This window comes from Lissotriton helveticus, chromosome 3_1 (assembly GCF_964261635.1).
Source record: "Lissotriton helveticus chromosome 3_1, aLisHel1.1, whole genome shotgun sequence".
Classification (NCBI taxonomy): Eukaryota; Metazoa; Chordata; class Amphibia; order Caudata; family Salamandridae; genus Lissotriton; species Lissotriton helveticus.
In genome coordinates, this window is record NC_136061.1 from 221,409,697 (window position 1) to 221,421,104 (window position 11,408).

General features: G+C 48.8%; 1 non-coding gene across 1 annotated transcript; it reads right to left on the reverse strand.

Annotated features, from left to right (window-relative positions):
• Window positions 1–8,384: 8,384 nt before the first annotated feature.
• On the reverse strand, window positions 8,385–8,456 carry TRNAA-CGC (transfer RNA alanine (anticodon CGC)). The gene has a single exon. It is a non-coding gene; the product is annotated as a tRNA-Ala (tRNA).
• Between the last annotated feature and the right edge of the window lie 2,952 nt (window positions 8,457–11,408).

An 11,408-nucleotide genomic window follows, 5' to 3' on the forward strand; every position in this document is an offset into this window, starting at 1 on the left:
CTAAAAGCTGGGGGGGGGGGTGTTTGGTTAAAGAAAAGTATTTCTTTATAAGGACGAGAACTCTTTCTCACCCAAAGGTGACATGCTTCATCATGGGGCTCCCACCTCACACTGGGGCTGCAAGGTGCCAGGTGCGGGCTACAACTCTCCACCGAGTGAGATAGGTGGAGAGGAGCTAAGGTGTTTTCAATAGGGGACGCCAAATGAGCAATGTGAATGAGGGGCAGAGTGCTATAGAAAATATCTGAAAGGGTTGAAACTATCTCGCGGGACCCAATACATTTTATTCAATGGTGTCCCTTGATAGAGTGAAAAGAAAAAGAGGACTGGGTGTTCAAAGCAAATATACCCTCTTGGTGATCAACATGTTTCTGCCTTCAATTGACTCCAACCGGAGTTCTTGGGCATTCTTCAGGACCAATAAAGAGATCATACAAAAAATCATATGTGATTGTGTAGACCAACAAAAGTGACGGGTGATTAATACACCATATCTCTCTGATGGAGCAGTTCAATTTTACCACTCTTCTGCATTACTGTACCCCACAGCAGTTTCAGCAATGAAATTTCGGAAGGCCAAGTGCGCTTCCCTCTGGGGGGGGCAGAGAGGTCTGGTTACTGTACCTCTAATAAGACAGAAGTCTAGTGAAGAAAGCAGGGTTTACCAGCAACCAAACCAACTCCAGTTGGATTTGACACTATAATATCAAAAATAGGCTCACTGAGATTGGAGTCTGCCTGGCTGGGGGAACAATGGAAGGGCCCTGCTCAGGTGTCAGGTGACATTTGCCTGTGACAGGGTAAGCCTCTTTTGAAGTGTGACCAATGTGTAAAACCCCAAAGAACCTTTCAAGCAGGACTTGACCTTCATGCAGGACATGACACTGTAATGCCAAAAAGGATGCTCACAACTTCACCATCCATATTCTGTCATGTCAGGTTCAGAAGGATCATCTGTGTCCATTAAGGTCAGCCCATTGTTTGGTCCTAGGAGACATTTCACACCCATTCAAGTCTATTTAAGTGCTGATTACAGGCTGGTAGGAGTGGGAGAGCAAATGCGAATGGCTTCTAGATGCTTTGGGCAGGGAAAAGGTCATTTAAAAAAAATTCCTTTTCTGTGATATTTATAAAAAATCAGACTTCACAGTTGAATTTGATTTTCAATGCCTATTAAAAATAGTTGCTTCATTATTTTTCTAACTGGTCGTTACTGACTCTGAAAGTGCCCTGGGCCCTGCTAACCAGACCCAGAGCCAGTGCTCTGTCCTCTAAAGGTATATGATAATTGGTATCATTCTAACTGGAAAGGACAACCTACCTGTACGTACCTAATATGTGGTAGGGAATGTAGGTTTAGAGACCCCAATTGGCCTACTGTAATTAAGTGTGCACTGCTGTGGTGTCTGGTGTCATTTTAAAGTCAGACCTGCTTTGCAGGCTGGTTTTAAAATAAAACTATATCTAAATTAGACTTTGGAATTTAAAGTACTTCCAAAATCCCAAATGACCTTTTTTTATAATTTATAAGTCACCCATCTGTCCTAGGTGCTCTAAGGATATGGTGCTTTGTTATGAATAGAAGGGATAATATAAAACATGTTTTATATGCACTGGTAAGGAAAGACAGCCAAGTGCTTTTTCCCGGTTGTAGTGCTGCTAGCCCAATAGACTAACATGGGGAAGACTTTATTAAGATCAATAAAGTCTATCTTTCCATTGGAGCTAGCTAGCATCACCGTTCAAAGTATCAAATTAATGGTCAAATTAAATCCAACAACTCGCCAAAGTTGGATTTTATGTTACTATTACAGGAAACTACCTTTTGTACGTACTATCCTGAAGTTACCTAAAACAGCCCTGTAGTACACTGCTCTGATTGGTAAGCCTTTGACAGCTTGAGCCATGCTGCTCCATGAGGAGGAATGAAGAGGCCTTGGGCTGAAACAACACAGCCATTTGGTGGGAGGAGATTTGCTTCCTGGAGAAGCCAGGGAGAAGAAGGGGGCTGGGGAGATAAGCTAGACTTCAAAGACAGGAGACCAGATGCCATTGGACCTAAGCCAACCCTCACTTCCTTGGTCTCCAGCCAGATAGGAGCCCCCATAAGTAGATTAGGAGAGGGGCTGGAAGGGACTTGTAGTCAGTTGTTAGCCACACCTTTGTGAGAACAGTGCATTTTAGGTCAAAATATGCCACATTTCACAGGAAGTAACCATAGTAGAGGGAGGTATCTTTACCCTGTTGAATGGGTTGTCCTCCCTCTTGCCAGCCCAGAATGAAGGATAAATATGGGAGAGCTTCAGGAGCTCCTCAGAACACTGTCTGGAACAAAAAGAAGAAGAGGACCTGCCCTACTGGATCCCTGGACTGCACTGTGGAAGGCTTTCACACAAAAAGACTGCACCTGCTGAACTCATAAGACTCCTCAGGCTGTGTCTGACTTAAAGGAAAAGTAGTGGACTCCCTGATCAGGGAAACAAAAAGTACAATGGAGCTAGACAAAGTCACCTGCAAAGCCAAAGAGGATCACCCCAGCTGACCAGCTGCAACTGGATATTTCCTGGATTGTGCAAGTGAATTGTGGGAAAGTGAGTCCTATCCACCAATAGGAAATCCAGAGTCTCTAAACCCTTTGCTGGATCTACTGAACCCTTATTTATACCCAAAGGAACTCAGAAACAACCAGATCTCAAAGGTTGGAAACTTTCTGCAAAGTTTTGTAGAAAAGCTGCAGGAGGAGAACTGCTCGACATCTAAAGTCAAGCCACCGTTGTCGACACACGAATCAGCCTCACTGCACTGGTTTACGTCACTGAAAGCTCCAGAGCTCCTCGCTGTCGAGGACAAAGACTTCCAGAGGTTCACTGAGGCATTGTGCTGTAGCAGGCTTCCATTGTTGAATCAAACTTCGTATCAGAGAAGCCGAAGGACCTGCTGATGAGCCTGTCGACACAAGAATAGCTCTTTGAAAAAGACTAAGGGCCTGATTTATATTTTAGTGGATGGGTTACTCTGTCACAGCAGTGATAGATATTCTGTCCTGCTCAATATAAGCTCCCTTATATCCTATGTAATTTATATTTAGGCAGACGTAATATCCATCACCATTGTGACAGAGTAAATTGTCCACCGAAATATAAATCAGGCCCTAAGTCTGATGGTAAACTTTTGACAGGGAGCCAGCACTCAGCCTGTCCGACATGCGCTCCCTTGTGGTCAGCCTAAAACTTTGATTTTGCCCCGGTCCAGGGTGACATGATAGCCCCGAGTGGTGCTTTAATTTTTTGTTTTTGATTTAATCTTTACAAATTCGTATCTCCAGTTCCCAACATTGGAAGTTTGTGGTTTGATGCTGTTTTGAAGATAAAAGTGTTCTCTATTTTCATAAATTGGTGCTGCATTTTTATCGTGTTGTGTATTTTACTTATTTATGGTTTTGGAGGTATTAAATGCTTTTCACATACCTGTCTCCTAACTTCTACCTGACTGCTTGTTTGATAAACTACCAAGTGTTGGGCAAGGATTCATTTACTGAGACTTGAGATAACCTATTGCTGATTGGGGTATTATTATTAGTTGAGGGCAAATACTCCCACCTACTATAACCCACTTTCCTTCAGGGTTGCAATCCAGTCTATCATTTTAGCTCACTGGGTCATTGCAGAGTGAGACAACAAGAAGGAAATCACCCTGGGTCTTGCTACAATAGCAATTGTCCAGCTCAAATAAATAGGTTACCTCCCCATTCAAAAGTAAGTTTTAATGCCTCCTTTTTTGTATTTATTAAAAAAATAAAGATTTTTATTGCAATTTTTTAAAGGGATATACAACCAGAGTGCAATTGTCAAATTAAGCGTAAAAACAAGTAAATAACAAATCAACACTGGGTTACATCACTTTTCATGAATCTGTTTAAGGTCTATCACACATTTTTATCATTTTCAAGGCACAGAAGCTTGAATATTTTTAAAAACAGCGAAATGTTCTTTACTAGCTGCATATGTAAATTGAAGGATTTGACAAGCTTTGTTATTTAGTTTTGAGACCAAGGTTAAAATACAGTCAAAAGTTGACCCAGTCTTTCATTCAACATTTACATAAATGTAATCCTATTTTCGATTTTCACATTTTAAAAACAGATCAGCATGAGACAGAACACAGAGGAAGGCCCAGCACTGTATGAGCAATTTGTCTGACTTGGCAGTGCGAGGAGAATAATCTATATTTGTGTTGTATAATAATAATATTCCATATATGTGTAAGGATAATGTCCTGACTTTACATGCAACTGATGCCCTGAGCCACTGAGGCTGCTGAGCGTCAGTGTGGGGTGTGATGCTTTTTTATGAAGAAGGCACTCCACGCTTGCTGGTGTCCCGGTCAATTGTTGGTGGGGGGAGGGGGGGGGGGGTGCGACCCCTATTCCTCTCTAGCCACTTTCCACACCTCTGCGAGCAGCATACGAAATATAGGTTAAACGTGACAGGGAAAGTAAAGACCTGGGAGAAAGGTATAACAGTGGCACCGCTCACAATCTGGGGCAGAGAGCTGAGCTGTGTGTAATGAGTACGTAGGGCACGTTTGACAGGGTACGTAGAAGCTGTGAACCTCCGTCAAAGAAGGATGTGTTTCATATTGCTAGAGGAATGCACTTAATTAGCAACAAAATAATGTAGACCAGGATGTGAAATGAGAAAGTGTAAATTAAGATGGATTGTTCTAGTCACCACAGAGAGAGCAAAGTGAGGATCAATCTTGGTGATTAGGGAGAAATGTGATGATTAAGGTACCTGGAGGACTGTGAAGGTGCTTGAAGGCGTGCATTGCAGAGGAAAGTCACTTGGAGTGAATGAAGGTCATTGGGAGGGGGTGAAGAATCATTTAGGGTGGATGTAGACACTTTAGGGAAGATGAATGCTGAGAGGGAATCGCTTAGGGAGGCTGAAGTTTGCATAGGGTGAAACAAGGATGTATATGGTGTAGGGTGGTTGACGGCTACTTGATGTATAAACAAAAGAGAATTAATGAGGATACATACCATTAAACCCCATAGGGGCATATTATCAACAAAGTGGCGAAGAGAGGCGTTAGCTGTCTTGGCTTAACGCCTCTCTTCGCCACTTTGGAAACGCTAGGCTGCACCATATGTGTGCTGCTTCATGCAGCACGCGTGTAAGTTACAAATTGGCATTTTTTAAAAAGAGGTTTGTTTATGTGCACGACCTTCCTGTACATAAAGAAAACTTGGCATTTTGCTTTTCCATGTGAAAGCAAAAACGAGGAGAAATGAAGTATTTCTCCTCGTTTCGTCACCTTAATACCAGGATTTTTCTGGTCTTAGGTTCGGCGCTGCCACCTAATATTGCCAAGCTTGATAATAGGTGGCAGTGTCAAAGTGAATGGGTGTTGCGCCCACCGTAACACCCACTGCATGCCCCCTTTCGCGATAAGTTTATAGTGAAAGGGGCAGTCTTACCAAGGCAGCGTTAAGCTAATTAACGTGGCTTTAAGCCACGTTAATTGCCTTAATAATAGGGCGATGCAAATATTGCCGCGTTATCGGCAGAAAAGCGCTGTTAAAGCAGTGATAAGGGGCTTGATAATATGCCCCTAAGTTTTTTTGTTTTTTTAATGAAGTTTTATATAGCGCAAACTTGACCCAAAGGTAGCGGGTATCAGAGCGCTTTACACGAGCACCAGTTGCGTTAGATGAGGACACATTCATTATTGTTAGGCACAGGGAGATTATAAGCCTCATTTATGAGGTTTTGCCGTAGGGAAGCGCAGCAGGAAGGTCTGCTGTGCTTCCCTACGGCAGATGAAAGGGGCAGGAATGTGCTGTATCTATAAGATACGGCCCATACCTGTCCTTTCCCCCGGCGCACAATGGGCTGCCGTGCGCCAATGCAGGCACCGTTGCACCATGGTGCAATGGTGCCTGCGTTGTGGGGATGATTATTTTTGTACAGGAAGGGAAACTTTTCTGTACAAAAATAATCACAAGAGGCTTTTTTCTCTTTCTAGGTGTGCTGCAAAATGCAGCACACATAGAAAAAGGAAAAACGAGGAGAAATAAAGATATTTCTCCTCGCTGTCCCTCTCTTACGCCTCCCTTGGGGAGGCGTAAGCTATTGGCGCTGCCTCATATTTACGATTTCTCGTAAACCTGGGGCAGTGTCAAAAGGCCATGGATGTTGCTGGGAACGCCCCCAGCAACACCCATTGCACGCCCCTTTAACGCAGAGCACTGCGTTGAAAGGGACCGATATTTATCAGGCAGCATTAAGCCAAAAAAAGTGGCTTAGTGCTGCCTGATAAATATCACGCAGGCTTCTGCACCACGGAACGTCACACAAAAAGTGACCTTCCGGAGGTGCAAGGAGTCTCATAAATGAGGCCCTCAGTGATTTGTCCAGAATCACAGAATGTTGTGTGTCTTTGCCAAGACTCGAACCTGGTTCCCGAGATTTGTGGTCGACCACCTTAGTCGTTAGGCTACATCCTCTCCAACACAATCTAGGAAATTTAGGCGGACACTGGATTCTGCTCAAATAAGGATTCCAAAATGTAATAATATACATTTTGGGATTTCTGCGCACATACTTTGCCAGGAAAAATCTGCTGGAATATGTCAGTAAAAATGGCCCAGTCTTTAGGAAAAACCTGCAGAAACAGCAATTTTCACATGAATTCTCTCGTCTTTAGGGAAATCTAATACCTGTGTGGTAATTCTGCCTCGTGGAATCAAGAACCCATGTGATATACATAATAGGATATTGAAATCACTTCTACACTCAAACTTGGGTGTGATGCTATTTTGACCCTCCACGTGGGGTACTGTCACTATTTTAGGAGAAGCCTATGCCAAATCTGTTACACAATACATTACACACACAGCACATGTACATAAAATTGGGGAAATATTTCTATTAAACCAAGACACTGATATTTACTCTGGGTCACATTCCAGTACATCATATTTTGCTCACTGTGTCATTGTAGAGAGAGACCAACCATGAGCAAATCCACGTGCTTCCTGCAAGGGACCTATTCCTGCCGGGTCATAATGCTCTTGGGCAGAGTTTATAAGATTCAGGGTGTCATCTTGGCTGTTTATGACACTCCACACTCTCTGTTTGCAGTGGAAATGATCATGCTACTCTGCTTGCTTTGAGTGCAAAAGGCCACTTTATTGAGGGCAAACAAAGATGTTAACCCTTTGGCTGAGCCTTATACTCCTAAACTAACATTTACACTAACCCAACCTCCCTCCACTACATACATCCCACCTCCCTTGTGACCTCCATCAAAAGAACAACTCACAACATTTTAAACATTAACATGTGCCCACCCTTGGATCAGGCCCTCCTCCTTGAATCAAGTCTTGCCTCCGTTCTCCTCTACTCCTCCTTGCATCCTCCAAATTGCACTTACTCCGCTCTTACTTTTCTCCCCCACCAGAAAGACCCTCTCCAGAGGTGTCATTTCTGCCCCCCACACTCCTATGCTACTTTACCCAGTCCTCCAGCGTGCCCGTAAACTCCTCCAGATAAAAATGGTTCTTCCCGCTCAGACAAGTGAATCTCATTGTGACTGAGTGTGACTGAGTGTGACTCAAAAACTCCTCATGATAAATCATCCTCACTCCTTTCACCCTGCAAAACCCACTCATTACCCCCAGGTCCCTTATGTCCTTGTCCCATTCATAACAAAGTGGAGATGACCATCTCCCGACAGAAAAAAACAAGATGAATGCTGGGACCCTAATACTGCCCCTCCCACCGGGAGTACATAAGCAGTACTTACCCAGCATCCTGCCTGTTCTGTCGACAGAATGGATGGTGTGCTGGTGCTGCTCCTGCTGGGCTGGAGTGGCAGTACTTTTCTTCACCCCCCGCCCGGCTGCCTGGCTGTGTGGGTGCGGGGTTCCCTGGACTGTCTCCTGGCCTGCCGGGCTTGCTGGGAGTCTGCCTCTGTTGGAACCGGTGTCCTGCTTGATCTGCGTGTCCTCCCTGTCCTTTGCGGCTGGGGCTGGAGTTCCCGGTTGCTTCCGGGTCACAGGCTCGTCTTCCCGAGCTTGGCCGGACGAGATGTGCCACGCTGGATGGGCTCCTGCCGGTCTCCTGGATGTCTTACGGATTGGAGTGGGGGCATTGTTCCTGGGGTTGGGTTCCGCTTGCCGAGTTTTTGTTACCTTGTTGCCTGACATGAAAATGAGTGGTGACGTGCGCTGGGGTAGCGTGTTTGTTTCCAGTCTTTCTGGGGATGTTATTCTACATTTCTCCTTTTCTTCTGGCGCCTCTGTTTGCATGCTGGTGCCGGTCCTGGATTGATGGCGGGCTAGCCTTCGGGTGTTTGCCGCGATACGCAGCGGGGACTCCTGGGAATGCCAGGGTTTGAACCCGGGACATCATACATGCGATGCATGCGCTCTGCCACTGAGCTACATCCCCGCTTCTGTCCTCCATGGAGAGTTCTGGCGCATCGGCCCACGAGGCTGCCTCCTGAGTGCAAAGTTCTCGTGGTTCGATCCCCTGCCCCGGCGGTCACCATATGACCGGCGCTGGTACTCTCCGGTGGCCGCCACCGCCTCGAGAACCTTGGGAGTGTTTATTTAGCGCTTTACACATGCCGGGTTTTATATTATAATCCTACTTGTCCTGCTGCTGCCATTGCACCCCGCGCTGCTCCCGGGGTTCGTTGCCCTGGTCGTGTGTGCCTTGGGTTGGGTCTGCGTTTCCTGTGTGTGCGCGCATTCTCTTGGCTCCTCTGGGGGGGGGGCTTCCTGTGGGGGCTGCTCTCCTCCTCTCTGGTTGCCTGCTGCAGCCTCCGTACTCTCCGTCCTGGGGCTCTCTGCCCCCGCCCCCCGCCTAAGGCACTTGTATGTCTGGCCCAGGGTCTGTTTGGGTGGAGACGCATTCTGAGCATTGTTGTGTGGTAACCGTGTCATTGCGTGTGTGAGCTGCGTGTGTTCGTGTAGTGCCACTATGCCTGTGTTTTCTCTTGGCGCAGACGGTCTGCCTCCGGGTGCTTATTGTAAATTCACACAGATGTTGGTGTATGGCGCTGCTGTCCTGGTTGTTCACTTGCAGTCGAGCGCTGTGGATCCAGGTTCGGTGCTTGTCGTCGGCACAGGTTCCTGGGTTCCTCTCCCTTGGTCTGCGTGATTGGGGTTTCTGTCTCTGGCCTGCGGCCGTGCCTCGTGCTCGCCCCTGCTTTTGTTCTATGGGGTAGGGCGTACTGGGGGACTTCTCCCTTTGGGTCGCTTCTTCCTGCCTCGGATTGGCGTGGGTTCCTGTCGTCTCTGTTGTGGCTGGTTCCTTTTTTCGCTGGCAATGCCTGTGCTTGCTCCTTGGGTTCCCTGTGTTGTTGGTGTCTCCCTGCCTGCTTGCTTCTGCCTTGCCCTCTGCTGCTCTTGTGTCGGGGTCGCCTCTCGCTTCTTCGGCGGCGGCCTGTTGGGGGTGCAACTCTGTTCCCCCTGCTTCTGGCTCCTCCGCGGCTCCCTTCCCCCAGCTGGTGGTGGGTCGGTGTTCCTGCTCCTTGAGCTGCTGCCGGGGGGGGGGTTCCTGTTGCCTCCCCTGGATTCCTGTTGGCCTGCCCGGTTTTCTCCGCTTTTCTCTGCTGCCCCTTTGCATCCCTGCTTCTCGGGGTGTCGCGGGTGCAGGTGTCCTGGCCTGGCCTTGAGTGTGCTGCGTCCGCCCTGTTTTTTTCTGGTGCCCTTGTCTCCGCTGCGGGCTGACTGTTGTGTTGTGGCCTTTGCTCCGCTTGGGTGTACTGGTTCTTCACCTCCGCTTCCTGGCTTCTGCTTGGTTGGTCGGCGTTTTGGGCTCCTGGTTGCTGGTTTTGTTCCTTCCGTCCCTTGGGCTGCTCCTGGTTCCTCTTGCCCCTTCCCAGTGTCGTGCCTGGTGCTCTCTGGGGTGCTCTGCGCCCTCTGCCTACTCCTGGGTGGCTTGTGCTGCCTTGGGTGCGGCTGTTCCATTCTCCTTTGCTCCAGCCTGGGGCTTCGGGTGTTTGTCCCGGGGCCTTCTGTGTGCTTGGGTTGCTTCTGGGGTCTAGCAGCGTCTGCCCTACTCTGCCTGTGCTTGCCTTTAGCTTGCTTCTGGTGTTTCCTGGCCGCCCCTCATGGTTCTGTTGTAGTTCCTGCCTGGTTTGTTCCTGATTGGGGCCTCCTGGGGGTGCCTGGTGGTGTTTTTTCTGGCTGGTATGGTTGGGCGCCGGCTCTTCTTTTCCTTGGCGTGCCCTCCCCCCAGTTTGCTTTCCGGTGGCGGTTCTCCTTTTGGTCCCTGGGGTTCGTGCTGCTGCTGTCTGGGCCTGGCTGTCTTTTGCTGCTGCCATGTCCTGGCTTGCCGCCTGTTTCCCATCTTCTGCACTTCTCCTGGTTGGTGGCCTGTGGCCGTGCTCCCCTGTCTGAGCCTGCTTTCATCTGCTCTCAGTTTTTGTGCGTGGTCGGGCCGGGTTGGTGCCTGCCTGGCCTCCTGGGGTTGCCGGGTGCTATAGGCTTCTTGGTCCATCTGCACTCGGGTGTGTTTGCTCCATGGGTTGCTCTGGTCTAGTCTGGTTCCCATGACTGTGTGTCTGCTGGGGCTTTTCCGCTCCTTTTTGGCCTCTGCTTCCTTGCCTGCACTCTCTTTTGTGTCCTGGCGAGGTGCTCTTCTTTTGTGGCCGTGTCCTGGTGGGTCCTTCTGGGGTCCTGTGGCTATGGGTCTGCGGGCTTCCTGCTGGTTCGGGTTGGCCTCGGGCTGTGCCTCCTGGGCTTTCTGGCTGTGCTGTCCCTTTTAGGGCTACTGTTGGGTGTGTTTTGCCGGGCGTTTCCTGGTTCGTTCCTGGTTCTGGTGTCCTGGCTCGCTAGTGCCTCCCTTTCTTCCCCGGGCTTTGTTCCCGGTTTGGGACTGTTTGGGTGCCCCCCCACTCTCTGGTTGGGGTGCGGTTCTGTGGTGCTCTTACCTCTGTGGGGCCCTCCCTCCTGGCGACGGGTTGTCTGGGGTTTCCAGCTGCTTGGACCTCTGCCTTCTCTGCTTCCTCCAGCTTCCACTTTGGCGGTTTCCTCTGTTTCTTTTCCGGCCTTCTGTGTGGTGTACTGGTGGTTCCCTGTTCATCCCTGCCCTTTGCTTTGGCTTGGGCGCTGCGTGGGCTCTTTCTGGGGTTTGGTGGGACCTGCGGGTCTTCCTGCGTGGTCGGGTTGCTTGGCTCTGGTCCTGGCTTCCTGGTTCCTTTGGCGTTTGTCGCCCTGGTTTGTGCTGTTTCCTTGGCTCCTCTCCAGCATTGCTGGGTTTGGGCCTTGTGGTCTTTTGGTCTGGGTGCTGTGCACCCTGGGGCGTTTCTCTTTTTTACTCTGCTCCTGCCCTTGCTGCTTGCCTGGCCTGGGTGTGGGGTGCCTGTGCGGTCCTCTGCCGTGTTGGCACCTG